At 44.9% G+C, this 20,101-nt stretch overlaps 1 protein-coding gene across 1 annotated transcript in view; it reads left to right on the top strand.

Annotated features, from left to right (window-relative positions):
- Positions 1 to 20,101, top strand: part of TLN1 (talin 1) — a 3,443,760-nt gene that overhangs the window by 320,820 nt on the left and 3,102,839 nt on the right. The window contains exon 2 of the mRNA XM_044078439.1: positions 1,557 to 1,707. The gene's annotated coding sequence lies outside the window, so the exon portion shown is untranslated. The remainder of the gene's footprint in view (positions 1 to 1,556; positions 1,708 to 20,101) is intronic.

A 20,101-nucleotide genomic window follows, 5' to 3' on the forward strand; every position in this document is an offset into this window, starting at 1 on the left:
TGTTTAGGGGTGGTAGTGTAGGTGAGCTTACCTGCTTATATTTTTGTATATATTGTTCATGTTTTGGTGCAGGCTTTTTGGGCCTTGTCCTTTTAGGGTCTTCTGACATCTGGGGCAAGAAAAGACTGAGGATAGGACGCCGGTCATGCGCATTAGTACCCTGACGTACTGACATCAGTCTAATGCGCCATGACCGACGTCAGCCTTATACTCTGGTATTCGGGCCGACTGGATGCGGACTATACCCGATTGTTAGGACTGCAGCAATGGAATCCTCGAACATCTACATTTATGGTAGGTACAAAACTGTACTTTTTTCGGCTCTGATTTTGCTTATAAAATGCCGTCGGATCCTCCGACTACACAACTAACCAAAAAACGCAAGGAAAAGGACCGACACTCGCGGTCCGCGGTTTCGGCTGAAACCGCGGTTAAGCAAACCGCGAGTGTCTCTGTTTCGGCTGAAACCGAGCAAGCGGTTCTTCAGCCGAAAGCATTCCTTCTTCCGAGGCTTCTTCTAACCTCGTGGAATCGGCTTCTGAAATCCAACCTGCTGTTGCGATTTCTCAGGAATTATCAGACACTATTCCCTTGGATATTTCTACTCCTGCACGTGGAGCTGCTAGGCCTCCTGCAGCCATGTCCATTAAGGCCTTTGCCAGGGCTAAAGCTGCTAAAGCTACAAAAACTGTGCCTGTTAAAACCCCTACTCACAGGCCCAGTTCCAGTTCCCAAATGCTTTCTTTGGCAGAGGATCTTATTTCTTTAATCCGGGGATCCCAGCCTCATCCAGACAGGGCCTCTCATCCACCTCCAGAGAAGAGGCCTAGAGCAGAGCCCCCTGAGCCAGTGTCCACAGATGATTCCTCTGATTCAGATAATACAGACCCTCCAGAGGCTCCTTTTTCCCCTTACGAAGACTCTGATGCTGAAGAGTCCATCCCTTCTGCCTTTCCACCTGAGGAATTTTCCTTTGGGGAAACCTTGCATGCTATGAGGGAACAATTTCAATGGCAGGGCCAAGATTTCTCAGACTCCAGGAAAAGGCTTACAGTGGAACTACTTTTTCTGTGGGTTTGGAGGTGTTGACTAAGAGCTTGAGGTTACATGGGTGCATTCACATAATTTTGCCATTACAGGAATGACTTGGCCATTTGTGGTTTCCTTTAGTTATAAGGATTTAACTCCCTTGAGAATCTCATTCAGAAGAATGGAGGAAGATGCGTGGGGGGGGGGGGGTGTTGGCTACCCTACCCTGGTGATCACAAGGTAGTTTTTTTTCCCACATGGAGAGGGGATGTCTTGTAGCTTGGGAGGAAATTTGGCCAAAGTTAAGTTTCACTCTGACTGCTTAACTACCCCCACATAATTAAGAACCTACTGCTTGAAGTTATCCTGGAGTGAGCACTTTATACAGCTGTGTTTTCTGTTTTGCTATATGTACATATATACCAATTTGGTTTTACAGTTTTTCAGCAACTTGTGCATGTAGTTCTTTATTGCCTTTTCCCTTTTGTGGTTATAAGAAAGCTTCTCTCTTTTCTTTCTCTCTGCAGTTATTGCTGTGTGGGCCCCGATACACTATTATTGTGAATATACAGAGTTAACATTATTCAAACAAGTCCATCTACCAAGAAGATGCAAAGGAAAATAAAGGTATAAGTGTACGAAGAGTTTGGAAATTATCACTGTGACATTTCTTCTTGTGTAAGTATTGTTTTAGTTTATTGTAAAGTTTAAGCCCCATTTTAACTTAAACTCTGAAGGTAAATTGGGTGAGCTGCTGCCAACATAAGCTAAACACTGCTTCACCTTGGGTAGTGTGCAGTTTAGGTGGTAATTGATATAGCATTTTAAGCAGCTAGTACAATCTTTCTTAATTGCCTTCTCTTGTGTGTTTTATACTGTTGGAGGGAAACCCATTGAATTCTCTTTCAGAACTGATTTAGGAATGTTTATACTTGCTTTCTCTGTTTTGTTAATTTACTTGATGTCCTTCAAGGATGCATCTGCAGTCCTAACAAATGGGTTGTCCTGGCCTCAGGCAGCCCTTCGGTCGGCCGGATTCCAAAGTCTGGGTCTGGCCTCGGCTGGTGTCGCACTTCACCCGACGTCATAGCTGCAGTTCTTCGGGTATAAAGGCATCAGCCGACACCATTTTCCTCAGTCTTTCTTGCAGCGTGGCGCCCGAAGCAGAAGCTGTTCGCAAGTGCCGGTCGGTCAGATCCAGAGATTACTACTACCGAAGACTTCTAAAAAGCTAAGTACCCCGTTGGGGACTCTTTCTTGCCTCAGCCGATGTCACAAAAAGTGAATAACTGTTTAACTTGTGGGAAACAAATACCTCATAAAGACTTCCACTCTTACTGCCTACCTTGTTTAGGCCCAGACCACGACGTAGCAGCTTGTTTAGCCTGTGCTTCCTTCAACCGACGGACGCTTAGACGTCGGTCGGAGTTTGCAGAGGAGTTTTTCGGCTCCGCTTTTGCTTATATCATGCCGTCGGAGACTCCGACTTCGCATTTAGCTAAAAAGCGTAAGGAAAAGGACCGACACTCACGGTCCGGGGTTTCGGCCGAAACCGCGGTTAAGCCAACCGCGAGTGTCGGTTTCGGCTTAAACCGAATCTGCGGTTCTTCCTTCGGCCGAAAGCATGCCTCCTACTACCGAGGCCTCTTCCAGCATGGCTGAATCTGCTACTGAAATTCCTCCTGCTCTTACAGTTTCTCAGGATTTATCAGGTACTATTCCCCTAGATGTATCTACTCCTGCACGTGGAGCTGCTAGGCCCCCTGCATCCATGTCAATTAAGGCCTTTGCCAGGGCTAAAGCAGCTAAATCTTCCAAGGCCGTGCCTCCTAAAGCCCCGTCTCACAGGCCTAGCTCTAGTACACAAATGCTTAGTCTAGCAGAGGATCTCATTTCTTTGATCAGGGGATCCCAGTCTCACCCTGATAGGGCCTCTCAACCCCCTCCAGAGAAGAGGCCTAGAGCAGAACCCCTGAGCCAGTTTCCACTGATTACTCCTCAGATAATCAGAAAATACAAACCCTCCTGAGGGCCCTTATTCTCCATATGAGGACTCTGATGCAGAAGACTCCATTCCTTCTGCCTCTCCTCCTGAGGAATTTTCCTTTGGGGAAACCCTGCATGCTATGAGGGAACAATTTCAATGGCAGGGTCAGGATTTCTCAGACTCTAGGAAAAGGCTTAAAACTTTTTTGCATTTGCCACAGCATAGGCCTTTAGCCATTCCTCCAGTACGTACAGTTGTGGATGATGCTTTTAATGATGCTTGTACTGCTCCTGATTCACTCCCTCCGGCCCCTGCTAAGCCCGACAGATACTACAGGGTTCCAGACACACATAATCACTTGTGTAAGGCTCCTTTTGCAGATCCTGAAACTGTTTCACAGGGCCCCATAGCGGTAGCAGCTACCTCTGCCAAAAACCCACTCCCCTCTGAAAGGGAATCTAGGGCCTTGGAGAGATGGGGTAAAAAAGTTTATACTTCTGCAACTCTTTCGGCTAGGGCCTTAAACTGTCAATTCCACATGATTCAGTATCAGGAATTTGTTAGATCAGTTATCTAAAAATCTGTCCTCACCTGAACCTTTTGACCGAAAGTCTCTTCAGGAAATGGTACATAACATACAGCAGGTCAGTAATCATTCCTTAAAATGCGGCTATGATGCACTGGAGGCCTCCTTTAGATCAGCTATGACTGGTACAGTGATCAGAAGGCATGCATGGTTAAAAGAGCAGTCCTTACCAGACCATGTAAAATCAAAGCCTAGATGCTCCCATGGATAAACACAATTTGTTTGGCTCTCCTGCACAGCAAGTGCTTAAGAAGGTGGAAGAGAAAGCAAAATCTGTGCAGACAGTCAAGGATTTCTTACAGGTCCAGCCTCCAAGGTTTAGTAGGAACTGGCCTTCCAAGAATTGGTCCTTTCCAGACTCCAACAGAGCACAGAGAGGCAGGAATAGGCGCACAAGAGGCAGAGGTCAATCCAGAGGTGCCTACAGAGGACGTCAGTGGCAGCCTAACAACCAGCGAAGTACTGCTGCAGACCCAGCCACTACCACTTCCACAGGACAATCACAGTGACTTGGCTCTGAAACCGCCTACCAGGGAACAACTAGAAGCACCCTTAGGCAGAAAGCTAGCCTTATTTTCAGTAAACTGGCATTGCATTACAGGAGACAAATGGATTTTACAGACAATAGACAAAGGTTACAGGTTTCACTTCCATACTCTACCAAGGAAGAGAGGAATGCCAAACCTACCTCCAAATCAAATGGCAAACGCTCTAGAACAAATAGACAACTTAAAAAGGATGAGAGCTATAGAAAAGGTGCCATCTATGGAACAAGGGCAAGGATTTTACTCCAGACTTTTCCTGGTGCCAAGGAAGGAAAGTCAATGGAGACCTATTCTAGACCTGTCCGCACTGAACACATACCTCATTGTCCCAAAATTCAAAATGCTGACTCTACAGCAGCTTCTTCCCATGCTGGGCAAGGAGTCTTGGCTGGTAACTCTAGATCTCAAGGAGGCATACCTGCACGTCCCCATACGACCAAATTGCAGAAGATACCTCAGATTTCTTGCAGGATCAGAGCATTATCAATTCTCAGCATTGCCTTTTGGCTTATCTACTGCGCCCAGAGTATTCACGAAATGCCTGGCATCAGTAATTGCTCATTGCAGGCTTCAGGGAATTCAAATTTACCCTTACCTGGACGACTGCCTGCTACAAGCGGACAACAAAAACAAATTAACAAAAGACTTGAAAAGGGTCATTCATCTACTGCAAGCCTTGGGATACACAGTCAATATAAAAAAGTCAAGGCTGTTGCCATCCCAAAGGATAACTTTCTTGGGTGCAGAACTGGACACATCAAATCAAATGGCATCCTCACAGCAGAAAAACAAAAGCACCTTCCACTCTACTTCATGGCATTAACAACGCAGAACCAGCTTACAGCAAGGAAAGTCCTGCAAGCCCTGGGTTACATGGCATCCTGCATAATTTTGATCCCACATGCCAGACTGCATATGAGGAAGTTGCAATGGTACCTCAGGAATTTATGGTCTCAGCACAAGCACAGCCTAGAAACCCAAATTCCAATAATTCCATGCCTGAAGCAAGAATTCGATGGTGGGCTCAGGCCTGTCAATTGAACAAAGGACTGCCCTTCCACAGCCCTCAACCAAGCCAGACTATCACCACAGACGCCTCAGACCTTGGTTGGGGGGCACATGCTGGACAAGTGCATACAAGGCTTATGGACTCAAGACCAGCTAAACCTACACATAAACCAAAAAGGGATGCTGGCAGTAAAACTGGCAATTCAGGCATTCAGACCGTTTCTCCAACAGGGACAATTGCTGATAAGGACGGACAACACCACAGTTATGTGGTATATCAACAAACAGGAGGCACACATTCATATCCTCTATGCCGGATGGCAATGGATCTCTGGAATGTGGCCCTAAGCCTCAACATACAGCTCAAGGCAATATTTGTGCCAGGGAAAGAGAACATACTAGCAGACATCTTAAGCAGGACTACCACGGATGCCCACGAATGGATGCTGCATCCAGACATCTTCAAATCCATCACAAGGAAATGGGGACTACCAGAAATAGACCTATTCGCATCCCCACACAATCACCAATTGAAAAAATTCTGCACAAGGACATACCACCCACTTGCTTGGAAGGTGGACTCCCTATCTTTCAGTTGGGAAAACCTGACAGCATATGCATTCCCACCTCTTCCTTTGATGCACAAGGTGCTATTGAAGATCAAAGACCACCCAAGGATCATCCTGATAGCTCCAGACTGGCCGAGGCAGCACTGGTACCCACTACTGAGGAGTATGTCTCGGAACTGCATGGCCTCTACCCCAGGTTCCTTTACTGCTAACACAGAACAACTTCAAAACCCTGCATCCGAACCTGAAAACACTGCAGCTAGCTGCTTGGAGCATTGCACAAGACAAAATAACCCAGATTTATCTCAAAGGGTTAAAGACATTATCTTGGAAGCTCGCAGACCCTCAAGAAAAACTTACTCAGCGAAATGGAAAACATATCTCTTTTGGAGTGCAGCAAAAGGGCAAAATGTAGCACTGGTAAACATAGCTAACATCCTGGTATACTTAGCAGAGCTTTTCCACAATGGCCTGTCTTACTCTTCCATTAAGATTCATGCGTCAGCTATTTCAGCAGAATACAACATGGATCCTCCAGTCTTCTCTCATCCTCTACTCATGCAGTTTCTGAGAGGAATCAAAAATGTAAAGCCACCAAGGAAGCCACCATTGCCTACATGGGACTTGAACTTTGTGCTAGAAAAGTTGACACTTCCCCCTTTTGAACCAGCAGCAACAGCAGAATTACAGTACTTACCATGGAAAACTGCTTTCCTGCTTGCAATCACTTCAGCAAGAAGGGTTTCTGAATTACAGGCATTAATGGCAGTGCAACCCTTCCTTATCTTCCATCAGGATAGAGTGTCCATGAGAACTAATCCTACCTTTATGCCAAAGGTGGTCCCCAGGGTATCTTTAAACCAAGCAATCCACCTACCTACATTCTTCCCCAACCCACAGAACAGGGGAGAAAGACTGTTGCATACCTTGGATGTGCATAGGCAATTGCGCTACTACCTGGACAGAACCAAGAACAATAGAAAAACTGACCAGCTTCTGGTAGCATATGCCACAGGCATGGAAGGAAAAGCAATTTCAAAACAGACAATCTCAAAATGGATAGGAAATTGCATTAGATTTTGTTATTCTTATCATGGAAAGGCAACTCCAGAGAATATCAGACCTCACTCCACAAGGGCTACAGCCGCTACTACAGCTTTTTTACGAGGAGTGGCTACAAAAGACATTTTAGAGGCTGCTACTTGGAGCTCCGTGCATACATTTGCCAAGCATTATAATCTACCCTTATACTCCAGATCCCGAGCAGGTTTTGCCACTGCTGTTTTGCAAGGGATCTTAACTACACCATAATCTTGTTAGGGCCTCCTCCCCCAGTTTGGCTATGGTATTCTACCCATTTGTTAGGACTGCAGATGCATCCTTGAAGGACATAGTACAGTTTTGTACCTACCATAAATATAGATGTCCGAGAGGTATGCATCTGCAGTCGGGATTACCCACCCTCCTTCCCCACTGTGGTACTCCTAGGGTATTTGCCCATCTTGTAGCTAGCTGGGGGAATCCATTATGGTGTATTTGTTTGTATATATGTATATACATGTTTATTTCTATTTGCTCTCTGTTTGGAAACATTTGCATTTATCCAAATTTAGCCTTCCTAGAGGGCATCTGGGGCAAGAAACACTGAGGAAAATGGCGTCAGCTGATGCCTTTATACCCGAAGAACTGCAGCTATGACGTCGGGTGAAGTACGACACCAGCCGAGGCCAGACCCAGACTTTGGAATCCGGCCGACCCAAGGGCTGCCTGAGGCCAGGACAACCCATTTGTTAGGACTGAAGATGCATACCTCTCGGACATCTACATTTATGGTAGGTACAAAACTGTTCTTTCTTTCTGTACACAACTGTTCTTTCTGGATTCTAGATGACCGCAATGGAGCCAGTGGTACTTTCCATTTATTGCATGCTTCTCACTTAGTAGGTGAAGCTTTTTAATTCCAAACCTTTAAATCAATGAGTTCCTAGCTTTGAAGTAAGCGGACTATCACACGCACACTTATTTCCACAAGGTATTTTAAATAATTTTGGAGGCAAGAAGACGAACCACTAGGAAGTTTTTTTTTTTTAAATGAACTAGGTTTTTATAGTAGTATGAGAGTAGAGGAAATAAACCACATATCTCTTCCTTTACCTCTTATCTTCAGCATCTGTTGGAGGTGTTTAAACATGGCCCATCCTTTTTTGCTTGCATTACATTGGATCCCTGTGTTATCTTTAAACACAGGTGTTAAATAGATCCTTAAAAAGGGGCTGTTATTTGAGTTTATTTAATTTTTTGTGCTTCTCTGCAGCTGACAGCTTGCTGCTTGTGTTGTCTGTCCTCATTCTCAGATTTCCCAGCACCACTTACCTGCAGACTTAAACTGATATTCTTCCTGGCCCGGCCTGGAGACTATAGTGAGGCATCCAGGCACGTAATCATCCTTTGTTGTAGGGTCATTCTTTTTTGTAAATGACTACTCCTTTAGTAGAACTGACATTGCCTCCCTTTGAACCTGATACTACTGTTTGTGAAATTTGTCCTGCAACCCCCCCCCCCCCCCCCAAATAAAAACTTGCCTCTTGAATCTGTAAAGTGCAAGCAACTTATGTTTAGGGAACCTACCTTTTAATAGGATAATAGCATATCTTCATGCATAAGGCGGTGTCTAAGATTAAGATCTCTCCATTCGTCAGAATTTTTTTTACCAAAATTTTGGAATAAAGGGGAAGAGGATGTTAAACAGCATGTACATCAGTGGACCACTGAAGTATTACTCAAACAGAAGCAAGGACTTAAGGCAGCCTGGTCAGGTTTCCTCAGTGCCTTTTTCAGGCAAGATTGACCATTGTCTGTGCAAACTGTTGCCAAATGGCTGGCAAACCTGTATCTGCTCATAGTGCATTCTAGTTCAGTGACATGGAAAGGGTAACCTTCTGACACAGATTTGTCAATGCACGAGACATGACCTTGAGTGCTTTACCAGACTATCTTTACCCTCCTCTTTGGAGTTTCATTCACATCCTTTCCAAACTGCTGATTGGACACTTGGCCCTGAATTAGTACTAAATTGGATGTTGTGCAAGGAGGCATGATTTAACAGTTTGCCTTTGTCTGGTGCCATACTGTTTGTTTTTTTCCTAGACATTTAATGAATGCCTCGCCGCAGTAAATCCGCATGATGTGCATACATGGGGGTGCTGACTAACTCTACTTATTCAAATGTAGCAGGATCATTGTTGCAGATGGGGATCCCCTTCCACTGGTATTGTCAAAAAATTGATCAGGCTGTTACTTTGTATTTATAATGTTTAACTTTAACCATTACTGTTGTGGTTTGTTATACAATGTAATACTTAAGTGAATAATACAAAGCCACGATTTTAGATTTTAAAAGGAAGTAGTGTATACTCTGTTTACATTTGAGTGTTTGATACTCTTGACTCCTTTAGATAGGTTAAAACAATAATGTTTGTTAACCTCCTCCGTACCAATGGACACACGAGAGAGAGATTATATGGTTTACTGATGGACTTCCTGCATTTGGCCTTGGCATTGAAAGTGACCTCACTTCCATAGGCATGTTTGACTCGAGTGCATTGCTAGTATTGCTTCTTGTAGTCCAGCATGTACAGCTGTGGTGATTACTCTCCTACAGATGTGGTACTGTGTATATTGTCGGTCTTTCTTTTCTCCTTCCACCTTATTCATTTGAATATTTCTTCAGATGCATTATTTCCATGTGGTGTTGCTGAGTCTAAGATTATAATGGGAAGGTGGTGGTTAGAAATGTTAGTGTGGGTAGGTCACTTTTGACATTGTTAGACAAAATTTGTATTGTGACAGTCTTGATGACACGAGTGCCAATATTCACAACTTATTTTTACAGAAATGTTTCTTTAGGTCAGTGGTACAACATTGTCCTGGGTGGGAACAGTACTATACTGATGCACATTACAGTTCCTACTTGCACGTCTCCTAATTCATGCACCTCTGCTTCTTTCTCACTGCTGCTCATTTTTTAACTTGTATATAATTATTTTCTTTGGTTACAGCTAAATGCTTTTCTTCCCAAGGTTACTTGCTTAGCACTTAATGCAGTGAAAACTGCCCATATCATGTAACGTGAATATACTGATGTTCATCGTGTTACACTGCTGCAGTCATTACACTTGGGTTAACCTGCCGTCAGGCGGTTCCCCAGTCGGCCTGAGTTCCAAAGTCTTGGTCCGGCATCTGTGGCTGTCGCCTCCTCCCTGATGTCAGTGCAGCAGGGGTATACAAGATGCAGCTGACACCATTTTCTTCAGTCTTTCTTGCCGTGCGGTGCCTGAAGCAAAAGCAGTTCGCAAGTGCCGGTTGGCCATCTCCTGAGATTTTCATTCCGAATTCAGAACTGAAGTCTTCTACAAAGCCAAGTACCCCGTTGGGAAAACGTTTTCTTGCCTCAGACCGATGTCAGTAAAAGTTAATAACTGTATGTCTTGGAAGCAAATACCTCATAAGGATTTCCATTCCTATTGTATCCCATGCCTAGGCCCAGACCACAAAGTCACTGGTTGTCGGTTTTGTGCTAGGTTTAACAAGCACACTATTAAACGTCTGTTTGATTTGCCCGACATTACTTTGGTAGAAAATTCAATTATACCATGCCGTCGGAACTTCCGACGACCGGAATACGCAAAAAGCGCAAAGACAAGAATAGGCATACGAGGCCCAAAACTGACTAAGCCTCTTCTAGGCCAGTCGCCGGTTCTCCGGTTTTCAGCGAGGCGCCTTCTCAGCCCCTAACGACAGCTTCTGTAGAACCACAGGCCACCTCTGACTCCCACGTGGAGATGGCTGGGCCTTCGGACGCACAACTTATTCAGCCAACCGAGACTAACTTTTCAGAGGGATCCGGAGTAGCTGAGCAACCCACAGCTTCAGAGGGTGTCTTCAGACCTACTCAGTTAAGCATTAAACCCTCAGCTAAGTCTAAGCCTCCTTTAAAATCAAAGAAACAAATACAGCATTCTCCAGGACAGGCCTCCATGCCTAAGAAACAAATGCTCAAAACGGCCGAAGACTTAATCACTCTGATCAGGGGGTCCCATCCCCCTCCTGATAAAAGGCCTCGACAGGATGCAGACTATGACTCATCCGACCAGGTGTCCATCTCTTCTGATTCATCCTCAGACCTAGGATACTCTTTATCCCCTTATGAGGATTCTGATGCCGAGGAGTCAATTCCATCAACCTCACCGCCTGAAGACCACTCCTTTAGGGAAACCCTACATACCATGAGGGAGCATTTTGACTGGGAAGGTCAGGATGACTCACTCCAAGAAAAGGCTCAGAGACGTCCTTTTATTACCTCAAAACAGACCTCTTGCTATTCCGCCAGTGTTAGATGTTGTGGATGATGTGTACACTGAATCCAGCTTAAATCCTGATTCCTTACCTCCAGCCCCTGTTAAACCTGACAGATACTACAGAGTCCCTGACTCTCATAAATTTCTGTATAAAAGTCCTGTAGCTGACCCTGAAACTATTTCTCGGGGACCCAAAGGAGTTAAGGCCTCATCAGACAAGAATCCAGATGTTCTTCATCTCACATTGCTGCAGTCCTTACACTTGGGGTAGTCCGCTGTCCTCGGTCGGCCCGAATATCAAAGTATAAGGCTGACGTCGGTCAAGGCGCATTTGACTGACATCAGGACGTCAGGGTACAAATGCGCATGACCGACGTCATATCCTCAGTCTTTTTTGCCGCATGGTCCGATGCAGAAGCAGTATTGCAAGTGCCGGTTGGCGTTCTGAAATTTTTCGATTCCAGAGTTTCAGACCGAGTCAAAGTTGGCTAAGTACCCCGTTGGGGAATATTTTGGTTTTTTCTTGCCTCAGTGGTTAAACGGATGTCAGAAAAAGTGAATAACTGTATTTCTTGTGGGAAACAGATACCGCATAGAGATTATCATACTTTGTGTATTCCTTGTTTAGGGCCTGAGCACGACGTTGTTGGGTGTCGCTCTTGTGCTAAATTCAATAAGCGCACTATAAAGAGGAGATTAGATTGTGCCAGGTTAGTCTTCGGGAAGCGGTGCAATTACAAAATGCCGTCGGATGCTCAGACGCCCGCTTCTTCGAAGAAGCGCAAGGACAAAGCAGTAAAGCCTAGGCTAGAAGAACCGTCCGTGCGGACGCCGGTTCTTTAGAGGTGTCGGTGGAGCCGGTGGTTCCACGGAGGGTTCTTTGGGATCCCAGGGAGACCTTGTTATTGGGGGATGTGCCCTCTCAGGAGGCGGGCCAGGGTGGTGGGGCTTCTCAGGTTACTATACTCCCTCCTGCCTAGGGTGGTTAGGCCCTCTCCTTCTGTTTCCAAGGCTTCTCCTAGAGGCAGGCCAGGTTTAGCTTCAGTTGGTGTCACCCCTAGTTCTTCTGGAACTGTGCCCAAGAAGCATATGCTTAAAATGGCAGAAGATTTGATTTCTCTGATTAGGGGTTCTTTGCCCCCTCCTGATAAGAGACCTAGGGTGGAGCCTGAGCTAGGGAGTTTTGAGCAGGCTTCGGATGTTTCAGAGTCTTCGGCTGAAGATTTGCAGGAGTACTCTCCTTATTCTGATTCTGATGTGGATGATTCTACTCCTTCTGCTTCTCCTCCTGAGGATTTTTCTTTTTCAGAAACTCTTCATTCCATGAGGGAGCATTTTAAGTGGGAAGGTCAGGACTTCTGTGATTCCAGGAAAAGGCTTAGGGAATTTTTGTTTTTACCCCAACATAGGCCTTTGGCTATACCTCCTGTTTTAGATGTAGTGGAAGATGTTTTACAGAGGCTTCTCTTAATCCTGATTCTTTGCCTCCTGCTCCTGTCAAACCGGATAGGTATTACAGGGTGCCTGAAGTTCATAAGTATCTTTTTAAGAGTCCGAGGGCGGACCCAGAAACTGTTAGCCAGGGGCCTAAAGGTGTTAAGGCTTCTGTTGTCAAGAATCCGGTTCCTGCAGATAAAGAAGCCAGGGCCTTGGATAGATGGGGAAAGAAAGTTTATACTTCTTCCACTCTAGCTATGAGGGCTTTGAATTGCCAGTTTCACATGTTAAAATACCAAAACTATCTTCTTTCACAGTTGAAGTCTAAGGTTGATGCTCTGGAAGGTATTGATTGTAAAGAGTTACAAGATTTAGTACATGTTTCTGAACAGGTGGGTAAGCATTCTTTGCAATGTGGTTTTGATGCTGTACAGGCCTCGTCTAGGGTGGCTGCCACTGGGTCAGTTCTTCGCAGGCACGCCTGGCTGAGGGATCAAAATTTATCTGACCATGTTAAAACAAGGATTTTAGATGCTCCTTTACAATCTGATGTGTTGTTTGGTTCTCCTGTTGAGGCAGTTTTAAAGAAAATGGAAGACAAGGCTAAGTCTATGCAGACTGTTAAAGATTTTTTGCAGGTTCAGCCTCCAAAGTTTAGTAGGAATTGGCCTGCTAAAGGGTGGACGTATCCTTCTTATGATTCCCAGTCTAGGGGTAGATCTAGACGTGGGAGGGGCAGAGCTCAGGGCTCTTTCAGGCCTAGAACAGGGAGTTCTCCTGCACAGTCTTCAGGTGAGGGTAGGGGTCAGTCCTTTCGTAAACAGACCCAATGACCTGCCTTTTCAGCTGCCAGAGCCATCTCGTCTGGCAGCACCTTTGGGAGGAAGGTTGGCACTTTTCAAAGAAAATTGGAGTTTAATTACCCAAGACAGATGGGTATTGGATATCATACACCAAGGTTACAGGTTTTATTTCCATACTTTGCCTCCTTTCAGAGGCATGCCAGACGTTCCTCCTCAACAAAGAATAGAGGCTCACAAGCAAATTTCTCTGTTACTTCAACTAGGGGCCATTCAGACGGTCCCTATGCCAGAAGTGGGCCTAGGATTTTATTCTCGCCTGTTCCTAGTACCAAAGAAGGGGAACACGTGGAGACCAATTTTGGATTTATCTATCCTCAACACTTATCTGGACATTCCCAAGTTCAAAATGTTGACGTTACAACAGCTTTTACCTCTGCTGGGCAAAGATCATTGGATGGTAACTTTGGATCTCAAGGAGGCTTACCTTCATGTTCCTGTCAGACTAAGTTGCAGGAAGTATCTGCGATTTCGAGCTGGGACTTCTCACTATCAGTTCTCTGCATTGCCCTTTGGCTTATCTACTGCGCCCAGAGTGTTCACGAAAGTTCTGGCTCCAGTGATAGCTTTCTTCAGGCTAAAAGGAATACAGATCTATCCTTATTTGGATGACTGCCTGATTCTGGCTCAAGGAAGGGAAGAGCTTCTTCATCATTTGGAATATGTGATAGCAGTGCTAAGATGCCTGGGGTATTCTGTGAACGAAATAAAGTCCAGTCTAGTACCCTCTCAAGACATGTGCTTTCTGGGTGTAAGACTGAATACAGCATCCCAGATGGCCTTTTAACCCCGGACAAACAAAAGAGTCTTTCCCTTTACTTCCATCAACTATCTCATCAGTCCGGGCTGACTGCAAGGACAGTCCTTCAAGCCTTAGGGTTCATGGCATCTTGTATTCTGGTGCTTCCCAATGCCAAACTGCATATGAGGAAGCTGCAATGGTATCTCAAAATGTATGGACACAGCACTGCCAGGATCTGGACACTGTCATTCAAATAATACCTTGCATTCAAAAGGAATTTTTGTGGTGGGCTCAGGAATGTCACCTAAACAAGGGACTCTCTGTGACCCGGCCAGAGGCGAGTCAGATTTTAACGACAGATGCCTCAGACAAAGCTTGGGAGCTCATCTAAATGGAAAGTGGATACAAGACAAGTGGCCTGCCAGACTACAACATCTACATATCAACCTGAAGGAGATGTTAGCAGTCCAGTTTGCATTGATAGCTTTCAAGGATTTACTTCTTCCAGGGCAGGTGTTGATTCTAACAGACAACACATCTGTCATGTGGTACATCAACAAGCAAGGGGGAACATTCTTATCCTCTATGCAGGCAAGCAATGATTTTGTGGGAGACTGCTCTCAGTTTACAGCACAATCTTCCGGCAAGGTTTCTGCCAGGAGCACAGAACTCCTTAGCAGATGTGTTGAGCAGGCAATTATGGATCCCCACGAGTGGAAATTGGATCCTCATGTATTTCAAAATTGACAGTGTCATGGGGAACTCCAGACATAGATCTGTTCGCTTCTCCACTAAACCATCAGCTGCCAAAGTTTTGCACAAAAGGTTTCATCCCACAGCTTGGAAAGTGGATGCTCTTTCTTTCAATTGGAGCAATCTTCATGTGTATGCCTTTCCACCTCTGCCTCTCCTCCCAAAGGTACTTCTAAAGGTCAGACAGGACAAGCCAAGGATGATTTTGATAGCTCCAGATTGGCCTCGACAGCACTGGTACCCATTACTGAGAAGTCTGGTACGGAAGCCTCCATGGCCTTTGCCTTCGATTCCACACCTGTTGTCACAGGAGGACAGCCATTTGCTCAATGTCAAACTTCACTCTCAAACTTCACTCTCTTCACCTAACAGCCTGGCATATTCTGTTTTGAATCATAAAGGGTCTCAACTTCCTCAACAAGTTTTGAATGTGATTTTGGAAGCTAGAAGGCCTAGTACAAGGAAAGTGTACGCAGATAAATGGAAGAGATTTTTATTTTGGAGTGCAGCAAAGGATTTTGATGTTTCTGAGCCTAATTTAAGTGTGGCTCTTCAATATCTTACTGAGTTACTGGACAAAGGTTTGTCCTTCTCTATTAAGGTTCATGCTGCAGCAATTTCAGCTCACTATGAATGTGACCCTCCATTGTTTTCTCATCCTTTGTTCAAGCAGTTTCTTAGAGGGGCAAAGAATATAAGACCCCCACGTAGAGCTCCTACTCCTGCTTGGGATCTCAATTTTGTGTTGGAGAAACTCACTCTACAACCTTTTGAGCCTGCAGCTACTTCTGAGTTGAAATATTTATCATGGAAGACTGCTTTTTTGTTGGCCATTACCTCTGCAAGACGGGTTTCTGAATTACAGGCCCTTATGGCAGTTGAGCCTTTCTTGATTTTCCATAAGGATAGGGTATCTTTACGTACTAATCCTTCCTTTATGCCTAAGGTGGTTTCTAGTGTGGCTTTAAACCAAACTATTCATTTGCCTACTTTTTATGCAAATCCCCGAAATAAAGGGGAAAAGATTTTGCACACTTTAGATGTACACAGGCAGTTGCGATATTATTTGGACAGAACTAAGGGGTTCAGGCAGTCTCAGCAGTTGTTTGTTTCTTTTGTATTGAGTTCTCAGGGCAAGCCTGTATCAAAACAAACTATTTCTAAGTGGATTGGGTTTTGCATTGCTTTCTGTTATTCCCATCATGGCAAGGAGATTCCAGCTGGGATTAGGCCTCATTCCACTAGGGCTACTGCCACTTCGACAGCCTTTTTGAGAGGAGTGGCAACCAAGGATATTTTGGAGGCAGCTACTTGGAGTTCAGTGCATACTTTTTCTAGGCATTATCACCTACCACTTTACTCTAAATCCAGGGCTGGTTTTGCCACTGCTGTTTTGCAGGGCATTTTGGCAGCTCCTGCTTCCTTGTAGTTGGCCATCCTCCCTTACCTCTGCTTTGGGATTCTACCCAAGTGTAAGGACTGCAGCAATGTGAGATGAAGAACATAGTACAGTTTTGTACCTACCATAAATGTAGATGTTCGAAGATCCACATTGCTGCAGTCCAATTTACCCTCCCTCCTTCCCCTCTGTAGTTAGAGGTGATTGTGTTGGTTGGGTTGTAAATATTGTGTATATTGTATATATTGTACATATAGTTAGTGCAAGGGTGGTTGGTTGTTTGTTTGCTGTCTTTTGGTTTTGACCTTTATTTTTAGGGTCTTCTGACATCTGGGGCAAGAAAAGACTGAGGATATGACGTCGGTCATGCGCATTTGTACCCTGACGTCCTGATGTCAGTCAAATGCGCCTTGACCGACGTCAGCCTTATACTTTGATATTCGGGCCAACCGAGGACAGCGGACTACCCCAAGTGTAAGGACTGCAGCAATGTGGATCTTCGAACATCTACATTTATGGTAGGTACAAAACTGTACTTTCCCTCTCAGAGATTCCAGAGCATTAGACAGATGGGGAAAGAAAGTATATACGTCTGCAACTTTAGCAATGAGAGCCTTAAATTGCCAGTTTCACATGCTAAAATATCAGCAATTTTTACTGTCTCAGTTAAAACAAAAAATGCATCCAGAATCCGATCCTCCTGATTTTAAAGAAATGCAGGATTTATTGCATGCAGCTGCAGCTGAACAAGTGGAAAACATACGTTGCAATGTGGTTTTGATTCTCTAGAGGCTTCCTGCAGAGCAGCAGTTACAGGCTCTGTCATTAGAAGACGTGCTTGGTTAAAAGAACATACGTTGCCAGATAATGTAAAGCAAAATTTTTGGATGCACCTTTGCAGCAGGATGTGTTTGGAGTTAAGGCAGGGGAGGTATTAAAGAAGATGAAGGATAAGGCAAAATCTATGCAAACGGTAAAGGATTTCTTACAGGTTCAGCCTCCTAGATTTAGCAGAAACTGGCCAACTAAGAATTGGTCCTTTCCAATTACAGACAGACCTCAAAGGGGAGGATACAGACGTCCAAGAGGTAGAGGTCAAACACAAGGTCCTTACAGGCCTCCACAATGGGTTGCATCAGGCCAGAAAGAAGGGGAAGACAGGTCCCAACCATATAAAAAGCAGCTCCAATGACTTCGACTACAGCTGCCAAACAAATCCTTCTTGGCAGCCCCCTTGGGAGGAAAACTGGCACTCTTCTACGACAGTTGGCAAATGATCACCAAAGACAAATGGGATGTTCATCGTGTTTCACTGTTGCAGTCATGACTCTGGGGTTCTCCCCTGCCGGCAGGCAGTCCTCGGTCGGACAGAATTCCAAAGTCTGGGTCCGGCGTCGACTTTTCAGCCATGCTTCCTGACGTCAGAGCGCCAGGAGTACAAAGCTGACAGCCGACGCTATGTTCTCCAGTCTTTCTTGCCGTGCGGTGATAGCAGTTTCCAAGTGCTGGTCGGCTGACTCCCGACAATTTTTTATAAACGTACTTCAGTCCGAAGACTTTCATCTCTTACTTAAAACTAAGTACCCCGTTGGGGAAACTTTTTTCTTGCTCCAGTACGATGTCAGAAAAAGTTAATTGTATTTCATGTGGGAAGCAAATACCTCATAAGGATTTTCATTCTTACTGTATTCCTTGCTTAGGCCCTGACCACGACGTAGCTAGTTGTCTGTTTTGTGCCAGATTCAATCAACATATGATTAAACGAAGGTACGATTTTGCATTTCATTACTTCGGTAGGCGTTTTAATTATAAAATGTCGTCTGATACGGTTCCGGCTACTGGAGTTCACAAGCGACGCAAGGATAAAGACAGGCCTCCGAGGTCCAAATCAGACAATGTTGTACAAGCAGAGCCAGCTTCAGGTTCGGCCGTCGTCAGTGTGGCACTTTTGCAGCCCCTGTCGTCAGCCATTTCGGAACCGATGGCCGAAACAGACTCCCACGAGGAGCCAACTAGGCCTTTGAATATTTCTGTTGCAGGGCCTTCGGACAATGCTCCTTCGGATGGGTCCGGAGCTGCTGTGCAGGTACCGGCTTCCGAAGGGGTTTTCAGGCCTACTCAACTTCTAATAAAGGCAAATACTCCTTCCAAATCAAAGACTGCAGCCCAGGCCTCTTCTGATCCGGCACCCAAGTCTCAGAAACAGTTACTTAAGATGGCGGAGGACTTGCTTACTATGATTAGGGGTTCACATCCCCCTCCAGATAAAAGGCCAAGGCAGGAAGTTTATTATGACTCCTCTGATCAGGCTTTTGTTTCTTCAGTTTCTTCTGACCAGGAATATTCTTTCCCTCCTTATGAGGATTCTGATGCTGAGGAATCCATTCCTTCAGCTTCTCCCCCTGAGGATTTCTCTTTTGGGGAAACTTTGCATGAAATGAGGGAACATTTTCACTGGGAAGGACAGTAGTACTCTGAATTTAAGAAAAGACTAAGGGATTTTCTTCTTCCCCAACATAGATCCCTGGCTATTCTTCCTATTTTGGATATTGTGGGTGATGCTTTTTCGGAGGCTAACTTAACTCCTGACTCTCTTCCTCCAGCTCCTGTTAAGCCAGACAGATGACATAGGGTTCCTGATTCCCACCAGATTTTATACAAGAATCCTACTGCTGACCCTGAAACCATTTCTCTGGGTCCTAAGGGCGTTAAGGCCACTTCTGCTAAAAACCCCATTCCCACTGAGGATTCCAGATCTGTAGAAAGATGGGGCAAAAAAGTGTACACTTCTGCTACTTTATCTATTAGGGCTTTAAACTGTCAGTTTCATATGCTGAAATACCAGCAATTTCTCCTGTCTGTTTTAAAAAAAAGTTAACGTCCATTTCCACCTGTACAGATAAGGAATTACATGACTTAATGCATGCCACTGAACAAGTGGGGAAGCATGGTTTACACTGTGGATTTGATGCCTTAGAGGCTTCTTGTAGGGCTGCTGCCTCTGGCACAGTCATTAGAAGGCATGCATGGTTAAAGGAACAAAATTTGCCAGATCAAGTAAAAGCGAAATTATTGGATGCTCCTGTTCAGCATAATGTTTTGTTTGGATCTAAAGCTGAAGAGGTGATAAAGAGGCTGGAGGACAAGGCAAAATCCATGCAAACAGTTAAAGATTTCTTACAAGTACAGCCACCCAGATTTAGTAGGAATTGGCCTACAAAAAATTGGTCCTTTCCCAATTCAGACAGACCTCAGAGAGGTAGATACAGACGCTCCCGAGGAAGGCCTCAAACGCAAGCCTCTTATAGATCAAGACAGTGGACTGCTTCCACCCCTAGGGGAAGGAGAGGACAGGTTACAAGCTCATAGAAAACAGACTCAATGACTCCCTCTGTTGGGCTGCAGGAACTTCTTGCCTAGAAGCCCCTCTCGGAGGAAAACTTACTGTTTTTCACCTAAATTGGACTCGTATAACCTAAGACAAGTGGGTTCTGGATGTGGTTTCAAGAGGTTACAGATTCCATTTTCATACCCTACCAAGTCCAAGCGGATGGCCAGATCTTCCAAAACATCAATGGTTAGAGGCCTTAAACCCAGGTGGAAGCTCTCTTGGCTATGAAAGCCATAGAACTAGTTCCACTTTCAGAGAGGGGTCAAGATTTTTACTCGAGGCTCTTTCTAGTCCCCAGGAAGCAAAATTCATGGAGACCCATTCTGGATCTGTCAGTCTTGAACACTTTCCTCGAGATACCAAAATTCAAGATGCTTACTCTACAGCAGCTACTTCCAATGCTGACCAAAAATGCATGGATGGTAACTTTGGATTTAA

Source organism: Protopterus annectens, chromosome 1.part1, assembly GCF_019279795.1.
Source record: "Protopterus annectens isolate FY-2018-M chromosome 1.part1, PAN1.0, whole genome shotgun sequence".
NCBI classification, from domain to species: Eukaryota; Metazoa; Chordata; order Ceratodontiformes; family Protopteridae; genus Protopterus; species Protopterus annectens.